Source organism: Cavia porcellus, unplaced genomic scaffold (assembly GCF_034190915.1).
Source record: "Cavia porcellus strain 051 isolate PalLab524CR breed Dunkin Hartley unplaced genomic scaffold, mCavPor4.1 scaffold_38, whole genome shotgun sequence".
In the NCBI taxonomy this organism is placed as follows: domain Eukaryota; kingdom Metazoa; phylum Chordata; class Mammalia; order Rodentia; family Caviidae; genus Cavia; species Cavia porcellus.
Window position 1 is genome coordinate 11181410 of NW_026947521.1, and position 14617 is coordinate 11196026.

A 14617-nucleotide genomic window follows, 5' to 3' on the forward strand; every position below is an offset into this window, starting at 1 on the left:
CTCTTTAGAAGAGCTGGGAATGGTTTTGGGGACTCAGAACGAGCAAAGTTTGCTTCGGTTTTTCTTTCTTTAAGAAAATAAAGGTTCCTGAAAGCACACAAATATTTAACTTGTACTGCATTTTATTAGCCTTCTCTTTGAAGGACTCCCATTTAAAAATTCTCTCTACTGCAGTGCATAAACACACAGAAGATGTGTTTTATTTGAGACCACACGCAGAGGCCTTTCGGTATTTAGCAGGGAAAAAACGTCCTTGGAGGCTCAAGCCTGGTCTCCCTCTGCACCTCCCCGCTGGACTCCCCGGATATGTAGAGGGTCATCCTGCAAACAGGGCTGGGTACCACGTGCAGTTCCAGTATATGCAGAGGGCAGTGCCGGCTTGGGGACTCAGCTCACCTGTGCACTGCTTGACCTGCAACTGCGAGGAACTCTGCTTCCTTTGCCTTTAAAAAAAATCATCGGGGCTGGGGGTTTAGCTCAGCGGCATAAGCACCTGCCTTGCAAGCAGGCGGTCGTGAGTTCGATCCCCGGTACCGATAAAAATGAAAAAGACAAAAAAAAAATCATCATAACTTTTATATTTTGATCTGATACCTACATATATTTGGTAGCAATTTTAGAAAATACGCAAATTTTAAATTTCTGTCAATTGAACGGAGATAACTATTATTAGCATGTTGTTGTTTAATCTATCCTTCCAGCCTTATTCGAATCAGAAAAATACTTTTCGACATAAATTACATCTCACTGTTCATGCTATTTTTTAAATGTTCCTCCCCTCTTTTGCCCTTCCGCGATCCTCACCTAGAAGGCAGAGAAGAAAATAACTCTGCTCTGAGTGAGGCAGGCCTTGGAAGGGTTCTGATAACAAACGCCTGTCACATTTCACCAGTGGGAGCCACATATCGGAATTAGGAGAGCTGGGTAAACCTCTCCCGGCCCTCACCAGATACCCAAGATCCTGGGTCCCGAGATCCAGGAAGGAGGATTTCTTAGTTATGTTTTTTTTTTTCTTTTCAGTGCTTTTAATAAAGCATTTCATGCTTTTTCACAATTGTTCCTTGTTCTTAGCCCCCCCCCCCCAAATTGATCAATAACCTATTCCTCTTTATTTCATTAACCAGGTTCATTTTTTAAAATGGAGCTGATGTGTTCATTCAGACAACACGAGTCCAGATGAAGTCTGTCCAGACCAGTGTTGTCTGTCTAGACCTGGTCCACAAACCTGGCTGAGCCTCAGTCTCCCCATTGTAGAGACACTTGGGCACCTGTTTCCCAGTGTTCTCGGGCAGTTCCTGGGGAGCCTGGGAAGATGCACTGGGTGACACCCAGCCTTAAGAATGAGGCTGAGGAGACATCCTGTGCAGACACCAGTGTGGCGAGGCGGCTGCGCTCACAGATGACCCTGCCACACCTCTCACCGCCAGGCTGTGGAGGGGTGGGCTGGGGAGCTCGTGAACCGAAGGACCTGTCGGCCTCTCAAACCCAGGAGACCTGCATGCGCCTCAGCTAGCTGCCAGTGACCAAAATTTGAAGCAAAAAACAGGAATCACTTTAGCTGGGGATGGTGGTGCATGCCTGTAATCCCAGCCCTGGGAAAGCTGTGGCAGGAGGATCACTGGGAGTTCAAGGCCAGCCTGTGTTACACGGTGAGTGGAAGACAGCCTGAACTACACAGAGACCCTGTTTTCAAACAAAAAACAAAAGCCACTGAATCACTCTTCCCAGAACCTCCCCAGAATTGAGGAATTTTTCCTCCTCTTCCTTTCTCCTCACCCCCTTCTCTCTGTTGTTTCCACCTCCCTTCAACATCCCTCCCCCTACAGCCCACGGCCCTGTATGGTAAACAAACTGCATGTAACATTAATGCCTCGTTGTTATTCTTTGGTGCAGATTTCATTAGTGTTTGCCTTCCCCTTCATGCACTGGCGAGGAGCGAGAGGCCGGCGAGAGGGAGAAGGCAGAGGAGGGGCCAGGGGAGAGCCCGCAGCAGCGCCTGTCCGCGGCGCCTCGGAGGAGGGGGAGGGGAGCGGCCCTTTAGCCTAGCTCGCCCCCGCACCGGAGGCGACCACCCGGGTTGGAGCGGCGTGGGGCGCGCGTCGCGCCGGACGCAGCGCGTGAGAGCGTGCGCCTGCGCGTGGGCGACAGGGAAAAGGCGAGCACGCCCCCGCCCCCGGCTGCGGTCGCCCAGCTTGTGGCGGTCTCTTTCCTCCGTCCGGGCGTGGACTGAAGAACGCCCTCTCTCTGGTCTCCTCCCGCTCACCCCCTCAGGAAGGAGGCGCCCCAGAGTCTCCACTTCAGCCCGAAGAACCCTGAGGGGCAGCGGAGCCTGCAGCAGGGGAGCGGCTGAGGAGCGCGAGCGTGGGGGCTAGAGTTTCCCGTGTCCCGCCCCCGCCGCCGTCTTTCCCTGCCTCGCTGGGCGAAGCTGGCAGCGGAGCGGGGTCCCGTGGCCCTGAGCGCCTCTGGCTTCTGAGCTGCCCTTGCGGCTGCCGCTGCAAGTTGCCTCTCGGACACCCCGGCCGCCGAAGTCCGCAGGTGAGGGGGGGCGGCGGCTTGGGTTTTGTTTGGGATCCGGGAGGAAACGTTTGGGAACTTCACCTCGGCTCGCGGGGCTGGGGAGAAGGGGATCTCGCGTGAGGAGGCTGGACACGGAGTGGGGGAGGCACCGCGGAGCAGGGTCGGGGCGCTAGGGTCTCTCTCCCGGGTCATCCCACTTAACATTCTTGTGCTCACACTAGCACTAGGAGAGGCCACTACACACCTCTTTAAATATTAAACAATCCTATGGCCAATTCATTTTAAGGAACGGGACTGGGAGGGAGCTGGAACTCCTCTTTGACTGGCCTGGGATTTCCCAGCTTCTGCAGCCCCAAGAAACCCTTGTAGGTCCCAGGAGACTGCACTGAGATCAGAACCACAGTCTGAGGTCTTCCCAGAGGGTACTGGGGACACACCTCTCCCCCTTAAGATCAGAGGTGTTGACTTAACCTTGGGACGACCTGGAGAGTGGTTCCAAGTGATTGTGTCTTTCACTGTTTGTGTTATGAAATGCTTCTTCTCAGACTGTATTTATAGTCTATTAATCACTCCTAACCCAGGGAATTATCCAAGCCTTGGATGTTAGAGAGTTGTACATTGTTTTCTAATGCCGATATATAAATCTGTTAAACCTCACAAGTCCTTGTCAGTTTCTTGCATATCACGGATCACTGGAATCACTTGCATTCTTGATTCCAGAGGGCCAATTAACAAAAGCACCCCGTCTTCCAGTGTAGTTGAGAAGCAGTAAATACCCCTCTGTTCAAGGACAGATTAACATATAGTCTGTTAAAAGTGTTTGATCAAGGTGGTATATCATAAAACTTCACAAAACTTTTACTTTGGTGAAATAAGAAATTTTTATGTTTGAAAGACATCTGATATGGTACGGTGGTTACTGTAATTATAGTTGTACAATTGTGGTTACTTGTAGTTGCTCAACCAGCACAGGTTTTATCCTGACTTATATGGAATATTTAAAAATCCTGTTGAAGTGTCACAGGGCTGATAAAGTTGATTTTCTTTGTGTGTATCATGACTTACTAATGTCAAGGAATAGCTTTAAATCTAAAGTCCCAATGGGTATTCATTGGGTATTAATCTAAACAGGTACATAGAAAAGTATTAATGTCAAATTGGGATCACTGATTCATGATACTTATTTGCACATTTAGCCTGTACAAGATTTAGCACACACCTTTCAATCCTGAAATGTAGGTAACTGATCCAACTTCCTTTTCATAGGAGTGGGCAAGAAAAGTGTAACAATCTTAGAAACAAGTTCCTCTTACTCTTTACAGTTTTTCATATAAATTTATATGTAGAACATATTTGTGTTTGTGGTAATAGGTGGAGTTTCTGCTTAAAGTTGTAACTTTGTAAGTGCTAGTAATTTTATTACTTAGGTTAAGTAACAGTAATGAGAGCAGTGTATTAGGAAGTGATCTTAACATGTTTCAGCGTTAATTTAATGAGTTTTTATTTTGCACTGCTGAGGCACAAGGTTTGTATGCTTTCTGCCTTGAGGGAGTTTGCAGTCCAGGATGTAGGTAGGAAAGATACCGATTCAGCTATTAATTTTAACATTAAGTTATTGTGATAAGCAGTACAAAGGAGAATAGGTTTTGAGAAAGTCAGGATGGCTCAGAAGAAGTGAGGTCTAAGGGATGATGTCGAGGTTGCCAGCTAATTAGTGTGCGTGGGTGTAGAACACAGTTCCTGTTGGTTCCCGGATCCAGAATGTGTTCTGTTAACCTTCTGTCTGATTACAAAAGTGAAAAGAGTAGGCAGGGCTTGCTCAGTTGGCTCATGCACTATGGAAGAGGTCCAGGGAATGGAAAAGTGAGGAAGGAACAGCTGGCAGAAGCTCTCAATAAATCAGATGGCATTTGTCAAATTTTATTTTTGTTAAATGATAGACTCAGAAATCTTTTTGTAGGAGTGGTAGGAAAGTGGAAATGTTCAGTAGTGAAAGGTAGAGAAAAACAAGTATGAGCACAGGATAAACAGTTTTTGTATCTTAAGGTCAATGTATGGGACATATGGAAGAGGAGGAGGATGAAGAGGAGAGTGGAAGGCCGATGATAGCATAGCAGATCGTCAGCATCAGGGAAGGGTTGGAAATGAGCAGGCACACAATCTGGTTTTAGGAAGAGAGGAAGGAGGAACAGATTAGTGAAGAGATTGTTGGGAGATGGCTTGCCAGAGTACCCTGTGCAGTCATTGCATGCCTTCTCAATTCAAAACCTTTTAGCTTCTGCCTGAGGCCATTTCCTTGATGACATGATTCCTTTCCTCACACAGTAGTCCATTCCTTCTTTGAAGACCTTCTAAAAGGTTTTGCTTTATGAAATACAATTCTTGAATATTTTTTTCTGTTCCTTTGCTCAGCGTCAACCTATGTGATTCATTGCTTACTTTAAGGGTTCATTTGTCTTTTCACCTTTTTCTCTCACCTACCCATTGAGTTACCTATGTTTATCTCATTCTTTATATTCTCTTCTTGTCTTCATAGCTACCTGTAAGCTAATGAGTGTCCACTCTCTTCACATGCCAGTGGATCCCTTCACCAAATAGGCTTTGGTCCTCCTGCCTGTAACTTCCCTCGTCTGTTTTCCCTAACCACAACCAATTCCCATGTGAGGGCTCTCACATTGTTGGGATGATCCTATGGATTTGTCTTGTGTCACTTGTCGTGTGGCCATCAGTGTTTATCTGCTTACCTAGTTGAGATCTAAAAGACCTCCCTCCTGTTTCTCTCATTTCCATGGTCAGTAGTTCTGTTTGGTCTTTATCTCCTCAGTATTTTGTGAATGTGTTTTTCCTCTTCATTCCCACCTGGACTAGCAGTAGTGTCTCTGTCAATCTCTTTGACTTCACTGTTACCCTCTAGAAGTCTGTCCTCTTGCTGGAATAAGCTTTTTGATGTATTTTCTTAAGCATGCCGCTAACCCCACCTAACATTTCTTGTTAGTGCTCCTCAGCTTGGGCATTAGAGTCTAACCCTCTTGGCATGAGACTGTGAGGCCCTTTGTGTTCTTTACCACCACCCCTCTAATCCCAATTCAAAGTCTCCTCTTTTGTCACCCCTAGTTTGCACCTCGTGTTCCACCAGGCTAATTAAGTTTGGCATCTCTGTATCTTTGCATGTGCTGTCTTTCCTGTGAAATTCAGTTCCCATCACACCTCATCCACTTGTGAAACTCCTCATCCCACCAGTGACTTTTTCTCTACCAATCCTCTCTTCACTAAGAGTCTTCCTAGTCCTCGTTCTGTTTCTGTCCCTTTTGGGGTACTTTTTGTGCAACTTACTTTGTCTTCTTCGCCAGTCTTCACTTTGTGAAGATTGACACTGTCTTATTCATCTTTATATTTCTAGTGAAGCTGAACATCTGGCACAGGGGGATGACAGCGAACATCTGTTGACGGAATGTTGAGTTGCCTTCGTTTTTAACTCCCAAAACCATACTGCTCACATCTTGATGGCCCTTCATCTGTCTAATGGAATTTGTTTGTATGCAGGCAAGTGCTTGTGTGTGTGTGTGTGTGTGTGTGTGTGTGTGTGTGTCCCAGTTATCCTTAATCGCTTTATTCACTTTTTATAGTGTTCTGATTTTTTGTGTGCTTGGCCATCCTCCTGGTTATGCTTCCATTTTAGTATTTGTTGGTTGTCATCTTTTGAAAGATTATTGATCTTGCTAAGTTGTCTATAAAAAAAAGATCCATGCCCTTACGTGCCTGTCAGAATGAGTTGCAAAAGAGATCATAGATTTCTGGCATGAATGCTCTAAGCAGGTAAGGAATGTGACCGCTCTTTGTAGTATGTTTGAACATGAATAACTGATATTAAATTCATTGTGATATGGGAGGATTTGTATATGGAGTCAGGATTGGGGATATGACTCTTGGTTCTACAGTTTCGTATATCTTTAGGTTGGAGGCTCTAGGCAAGAAAGAATAATTATTTAACGGGATTGTCAGAAGAATGAACTGACATAAATAACAAATTGTATTGTAGTAAAATGGCTTTAATGTTTGTGTACTTTTAAAAATACACTGTAATTCTGTTAAAATATAGGAAGTTTTTGTTGATCCTTGTTGGTTTCTGCCTCCTGAGTTTTCTGTACATCAAGATAAATATTGAAGTAACAGTAATCTTATTTTATGGCATTTCTATGTAGTAGTTACTTTATTTCATAAGAGATTTCAATGTGATTGGGAGGTGTTTACCATGTCATTGTGTTTTGGCTACTGAGTAGTGTATCCATATGTTTGCCAGGCAGGTACTCATGCTGCTGAGCTAAATCCCCAGCCCTTGTGCTTAAGTTTTTAAACAACTAACTTTGTTAGGCAACACAATCAAGTGAAAGATGATTTTAAAATATAGCCCAAATTTTGTATTCATTTACAATAAAAAGTATTTTTTTAGTTCAAAACTTTTTGATATAAAATACCAAAGAGGGAATTCAGAACCATTGGTGTAATTTTGATCTCTTTCTAATCACTGTCTTAATCCTTTCTGCACACAACTTTTTTTTTTTTTTTTTTTTTTTTTTATCGGTACCAGGGATCGAACTCGCGACTGCCTGCTTGAAGGCAGGCGCTTATGCCACTGAGCTAAATCCCCAGCCCCTGCACACAACTTTTGATGGTTTTTCATAACATTATAACGTTTTGCTTTGTTGTCATATTTGAATCATTGAATTAAAAGATTTTAAAAATACAAGTTCATGTTTAAACACTGTTTATAACACATTTCATCACTTATACCAGAAAATTCATTTTTAACCCATGAAAAACCACTTATAATATTTTCCCCTGTTGCATTTGCATATGCGTACTTTTTTTTAGCAAAATCTTGATTATACTATTGTTTTCAAACTCATTTTTTCACCTAACAGTGTTTTAGAGATCTTTGTAAAGCAGTACATACAGATTTTCCTATTGCTGTTTTTAAAATGTATATATCATATTCTAGGGAATGAAGGTAATATTAACAGTGGCCAAGAATTCCTTCTGTAGAACACTCAGAGTTCCAGGCAACATACTATTCCTAGCAAGAGAGCCCCCCCCCCCCCCCGTTCTTTAGATGGGAAAACTGAACCTGAAATGTGAAGTGCCTTCCCAGAGTCTCATTATTGTCGTGTGGAAAATTGGGCATTTGAATACAGGTGTTTCCAACTCAAGTCTGTGTGGTTTTTTGTTGTTGTTGGTGGTGGTGCTGGGGATAGAACTCATGAGCTCCGACTTGTCAGGCAGATACTTGTGCCGCTGCGCTATATCCGCAAGGCCCAAGCCTGTGTTCTTGGCCGATGTGGTGGCATGTGTGTAATCCCAGCTCTTGAAGCAGGAAAATCATAAGTTTGAGCCAAACTTGAATATTTTAAGGACTTAGTGAGGGCTTGTCAAAAAGTTGAAAAAGGACTGGGGATATATATATCTCAATACAAAAGCTGTGGGGTGAGATCTAGTGTAAGGGCAAAAAGGCTACTAGCTATGTGTTTTGTTACTGAAATACTGATCTTGAATGTATTAAGAATAACAGGTATGATTGGAAAAATCTTACATTGTTTATAAATTAATATATATGATTTTCTTTTATATGTGTAAGATCAAAATATAAGTTCCATGTTAAGTAATTATGAGTTACTTTAATGTACAGTATTATCACAAATATTAGATGCTTACTCTTAGGCTGGAAGGGGGGTTATAAAATTGGCTGAAATGAGCAATTTTTGTTTTCCTTTTTGACTTTATGTGAAGAAAGGGCAGAGAGAGTTGGTAGCTTTGTATGTTATATTTTACTGAAATCAGGATTTGAGTTCTTAATAAGGAGTTAACAGTAGGGTAATCTGAAAATCAGATAGTAGGTTTTTGATTTTTTTCTTTAAAAAATTACCATTAGAAATAACTTCTTTAAAATGACTTTATAGCAAGAATTTTTCAGCTGAATTGTCAGTCAGACTGAGCTAAAGTTTTGGCTGTGGAACAGTCTGACTGAAAAATTAAAGATACCTCAGAATAAGGACCTTTGAGACTCGTGAGAATCACACATTGCTTGAAGCATAGCTTGCAAATTACTTCTGTTTCCCTTGTCTTGAGTTATATTCTGGGGGCAACCAGGTCAATTTCCATGCCTAAGAATAAGCATCTAATATTCGCGGTGAAAGAACTGTTTGGGAATGCCTAAAACAAGCATAAGAACAGGGAGATCTTCCCATAAACAGAAATAATTGTCCCAGCCAGGATGAGAAAAATTTCCTTTCTTCTCCATTGCTGATGGACATGGCCTGCCTCTGCTCTGTCCTTTTACCTGCCTGTGCATTTGCTGGCTGGGAGATAACATCTTGTCTCAGAAATTTCTGGAGTCTTATCTTACTTGAAATTAGTTTGGATCCCGTTTGTTGTCTGAAATGGAAAGAGAGGGAGAGTGAATAGGATAGGAGGAAGAGAGGGGTGGGCTTTCTTTCTCTTTGTTCCCAACTCTGAACAGCGTGCCCCATAGCATTTCACTACCATCATTGATAAGCAGAGGCACTAAAGTACATATGTGGGTTTTTAATGTTTGGATAAAGTTAATTGTTTCATTTGCTTCTTAAAACATTAAAAATTATAAAATTTTAAATGGTCTGTAAAATAAAATGTGAAACCATATGCTCCAGGGCCAGGGATATAGCTCAGTGGCACAGCACCAGACTGGCAGGAGCCAGATTGTGAGTTCAGTTCCAGTACTAAAAGAAAGGAAAGGAAAAAAGAAAACAAAAATCTTATGCTCCAGTTCTGTTCAGAGAATTTTATTCACTTTTAATAGTTATGGACTTTATATTTTATAAATACAGTTAAATATTTAAATGACAGTGCATGTATAACAAAAATAAGTATATTGTGCATGCTGGTTTTTTTAAATTTTTATTTTAAAGAGAATAAATAAAGAACAAAACAAAGCAGATCAGAAAAAAACAATGCAAGCAACACAGGATTTGAATACAACAGGAAATCAACAATGGCTACCATATCTCTTTGTTTTCTTCAAAATAGTTGTCCATATCTTCACACACAATGAATTTAAACAAAACAAAATACTATAAAACCGATCAAAATAAAAGAATGAAAGCATTACCGGCCTTCAAAACCAGACAGTAGGAAAATCAACAATGGCTACCATAATGTCTCTTGTTCTCTTCAAAATAACTGTCCGTACCTTCACATATATTGAAATTAAATAATATAAAACAGACTAAAACCAATCAAAATAAGTAATAAAAACATTCCTAGACTTTACAGCAAGATGATAGGAAATCAGCAATGGCTACCATTATGTCTCGGTTTCTTCAGAGTAGCTGTTCATACCCTCACATGTAATAAAATCAATTCTCATAAACTCTTCAGAAGTTCTAGGTTTGTATAAGCATATACATGTACATTTATTTCTGCATTAGAGTGAAAGCAAAACAAAACAAAACGTATTAGGGGAAAAACAAGAAACAAAAGAGACAAAAAAAATAACAATAATGGAGCCCAAAACAGTAATAATATAGACTTTCAAAACAAGGTGGTAGGGACATAATAACTAAGATTGTTATTTTGCAGTTATCTTTAAAAGAGTTATTCAGATTACCAGTTATAAACCTGTGCATGCTGTTTTATAAGCTTGTTTTAGGACCTCTTTCTATCTGCATATATGTAAAATTTATCAGAGTTGTTTTGCTCTCCCTATGATATTTTGTTTTATAGATGTATCATAATCTCTGTAACTAGGGGTGTGTGTGTGTGTGTGTGTGTGTGTGTGTGTGTTTGATCACAAATTTTCAAATGCAAACTAATCATAATCACTTTCCCACTACTAGGACAAAATTCTTAACATCCTAATTTAAAGGAGGGGAATTTTTCTGGCTTATGGTTTCTGAAGGTTCTGTCCAGGCGTACTTGGCTGACTCCAAGGCAGAAGTGCATGGTGGTGTGGAGGAGGAAGGCTGTTCATCTTCTTGCAACCAGAGAACAGAGAAAGAAGGGAGGAACCAGGGTTAAGAATACACCCTCTTTCTGTGTCACACCCCCAAGTGACTTTACTTTTCTAACCCAGCCCTCACTCCTGACACATTCAGCACTGAACCCACTGATGAGTTATGTCTCAGTCATCTTCCAAAACTTCCATCTCTGAACATGTCAGACTTCGGGTGGGGGGATGTTTGAGGTCTAAACCAGTAACACAAACAAATGGTGCAGTGAGCCTATTTTTTATAAATACCTTGTGTTGGTGTGCAGGCATTTCATGTAATGACTCTGTAGAGGCAGAATTGTAAAGTAGGAGTACTCACATATTACATTCTGGGGGTTATTTCCAAGTTGTTTCCCCAAAAAGCTCTCTTGCCACATACAAGTTGTATTCAGACATCATAGACTTTGCCAATTTGAGGCCGTTTTGGCCATCTTGAACCTAAGATGCTGGCAGAACATTTCTGTAAATGGTTTATAGAATGCGAGCTCTGATAAGTATAGGCTAGACATGTCTGTTCTGGAATTAGCTAATGGAAGTGATCACAGTTCAAGTCAAATAGAGCTTACTACCTAGGAAGAAAAAATATTTAGGGACAAACATTTAGGCATACATCCTTAATGGAGATTCCTAAGGAATGAAATAACTTCTATTTCTGGAGATACTGCAACAAATCTTAGAGTAAGAACTATATAAAATACTAAGGTTTATTTGGCACCTGCATAGCTTAGTGAGAAGCATGTATAGAAACAAATGGGATAGTTGTCAAGTATGTGATGCTGGTTCTCTGTCATGGTGTGACACTGAGTTAGATTGGTGGAGAGGATGATAGATGTGTAGTTCTGGTTTTTGGCTAGGAGATAAAGTGGCGTGAGGCAGAGTAAAGGCAAAGCAAATGGAACTGTACTTGGTCAGTAAGCGTTTCATGAAAGTTTCATTTGCAATCTCAAGTTTACCATTTGTTGTGTAATGGAGAAGTGGTTATTAGGTGATGAATCAGAACCATATAATCTTTAAATATGATCCCAATGCTAATAAAGAAGTCAGAGGAAGTATATTTGCTTCTTGTCCCTGTTTTCCCTGATTTTACTTGCCTTTTTTGTCATTCCTTGCTGCTTATACTTTGAGACTATAATTCTAGTTGTATACAAATTCTGAATTATCTTTCTAGTGAGTGGGTTCTTATTGTTATTTTTAGGAATTCTATTCATCTAAAAGCTGAGCAGTCTTACTCTAATATAGCTGTATCAGCTATGTTTTGATTTGTTTATAAATGTTTCCATTTATAATTTTTTAAGCCTTTTAGTAGTCTTCTAGGACACATATGTGGAGCATGTAGTTAGTGTTTTTTATTGTATTTGTCTGACAAATTTTGTATTTTTAATGGGACATGTCTCTTTAATGTAATAGCTGATAACTTTGATTTTACAGCTTCTACTTCATTATTCTTTGCCCTGCCTATTCTATGCTGCCTTGTCTCACTTTTCTTCTTTTATTTTTTCTCTCTTTTAGCTTGACAGTGTAATTTCTTTTATTGTTCATTTAGTGGTTTCCTAAATGTGTCTTTGACTAGACTTGTATCATTTCTTAGACAGTATAAGGTCTTTATAACCATTTGCCTTTCCCTTCTGATTTTTATATTGTTGTTGTATATTTTAGTTGGTTTTATATTTAAGATCCACAAGACATTGTTGGTTTTTTTTTCTAAGTCATTATTTATTTAGATCTGCCCAAATGTTTACTTTCTCAGTTACTCTTCATTTATTTCTGTGTCTCTGAATTTCCATGTGGGACGCTTTCTTCTGCCTGGAGAAGTAGTCTTTAGTTGTTTAGTTAAGTCTGCAGAAATTAATTTTCTCAGCTTTCGACTGTCTCAAAACATTTCTATTTTGTCTTCAGTAGGGTACTGAGTGTGTAGTTGTATGATGATAGTTTTCTTTCTGTCCTTTAAATAGTATGCCATTTCACTGTTTGCTGAACTTGATCTCCTTTTGGTGAGTAGTCAAGTGTAAATCTTTTCTTCTTTTGGTTAATCTCCCCACCTCCCACTCCCAACCTTGGGCCACTTTTAAGAGTTCCCCTTTAGATATGCTTCTCAGAAATTTGATTACGTTATGCCTCCTTGTGTTTTTTCATTGCATTGAACTGTGTTTTGGGTTTCTGGTATTTGGGATGATCACTTTCATCAGCTTTAGAAGGTATTTGGCCATTCCTTTCAAATCTTTCTTTAGTCCCATTGGAATTTAGTTCACTTAGCTTTCTTTGCATACATCTCTTTCTGATAGGTTCAGAAAAACTATGCTTTTCAGATTCTCTGTCCTGCTTTGGTTGTTTAGGACAACAGCAACAGTTTTTTTTAGATTTCATACACTGTCCAGGGGCAGCATTCCATTTATTGAGTTCTTACTTTCACCCGTTGAATTTTTCTGTTCTGGAATTCCATTTTGTTTTTTCTGTAGTTTTTGGGATTTTGCTGAGCTTTCCAGCTTGCCTTTCTGTTTCTTTTTTAATCCTCTCATAATATGTATTCCTGGAATGGGGGTTGCTTTTGTATCTTTTGGGTCTCCTGAATTCTGGTGCTACTTGTCTTTTCATATGTTTGTTTGTGTTTGAGTCCTTGGTATTAAATATGAAGGGATGATCTGCATGGTACTGTCTTCTCGTAGAAAGAATTTACATATGCTTCTGGTAGGTGATTATGTTAGAGACACTAATAATCTCAGGGCATGTTAATCCATTCAGGGATTGAGATGATTTAAAACTAAACTTTCAACCCTGTGAGCTAAGGTACTTTGTTTCTTGGATATAGTCCTTTTGGGTCCTACTCTACATTCTAAGGGGTTTACCTGCCTTTTGGACAAGTCCTAATCCCAGTTTATTTTCTGGCAGATCCTGGATTTGTAAAAGCTGTGATCATTTCAGCCTCTTAAGCGTAGCTTTTATTTTTTTTAAATTTTATTTTTTTGTGTTTTTGAAACAAGGTCTCTCTAGGCAGTACAGCAGGCTGGCCTTGAGCTCACTTTGTAGCCCAGGCTGGTTTTGAACTCGATCCTCCTGCCTCAGCCTCCTGAGTGTTGGGATTACAGGCGTGATTCACCATGCCCGGCTAAGTGTTGCCTTTAGAATCCAATACTTGTGATCAAAAAGGAGTTCCAAACACCAGGCAGCCTCTGGGTTTTCTTGCTGTGAGTCTTCATCTCTCAATTCTTTATTGTTTTGATTGCCCTCACACATATATTTTGTATTTTATCTAGTTTCTTCAGTTATTCTCAGTGGAAGAGTTGATCTGAACAATGCCTCTTTCTTTTGTCCTTTCTCTGATTTATGTTTTTGAGACATTTTCAAACACATCTTTGTTTTTTGGTGTCATGTACAATCTACTTCTTACTGCCCCTACTGAATTTCTGTGAAAAGTTACTCAGTTTTGTGGCCAAAAGCATTGTTTCCTGATTTCAGATTGTTCTCTTTTCATATACAAGTTTCTTTAGGATTTCTGAATTTTATAATTTTAATGACATTCTAAAAATCTCTTTTCTGTAAATTTTTCAGTGGTTCTTTGCTCCAGTTGATGCAGATCACTTTTGCCATCCTGAATTGTGTTTTCACTTCCTCAATTGGTTTAAAGTTTGGTGTTTGATCCAGTAAGAAAAAGGATCTTTTAAATAAAATAATTATGAATTTGCTGAAGTACTACTAGGTTAATTAAATCCTGCCTGATAGGAAACTTTTGACAGAATAGAGAGTTTTATACTCACCAGACCGTGTGTGGGAGTGGTGACTGTTCAGGGCTCTGTCAGCTTCTGGTGTTGCAGACATGAACAGATCTCTTAAGCTTAGATACCTGTTGTTGATGTGGGGATACTTTTCTCTGAAGCCAAGAGTCTTTGGGAGAACCAGAACAACAATGTGCATTTAAGTTTTTTGGGTTTTGCCCAGTAGTTAGATTATAAAATGTACTTTTACTGGTTGTAAATAAGATGTATGTGATTCTTCTTAGTAGTTCAAGAACTATTTCATGAACATTTGTTGTATATCATAAAAGAAGGTAATTTTATGGTGTTAAGTGAATCATGGAAAAGCTAA

General features: G+C 40.1%; 1 protein-coding gene across 15 annotated transcripts in view; it reads left to right on the forward strand.

Annotated features, from left to right (window-relative positions):
- The first annotated feature begins 1977 nt into the window (after window positions 1-1977).
- The window catches only part of LOC106025320 (NBAS subunit of NRZ tethering complex-like), a 107120-nt gene continuing 94480 nt past the window's right edge, over window positions 1978-14617 (forward strand). For 6 of the 15 annotated variants that reach the window (XM_063243464.1, XM_063243465.1, XM_063243470.1 and 3 more), the window contains exon 1: window positions 1992-2535. The gene's annotated coding sequence lies outside the window, so the exon portion shown is untranslated. Of the gene's footprint in view, window positions 2536-14617 lie in introns of all 15 variants that reach the window. The other 9 variants (XM_063243473.1, XM_063243468.1, XM_063243475.1 and 6 more) reach the window with 7 other exon arrangements.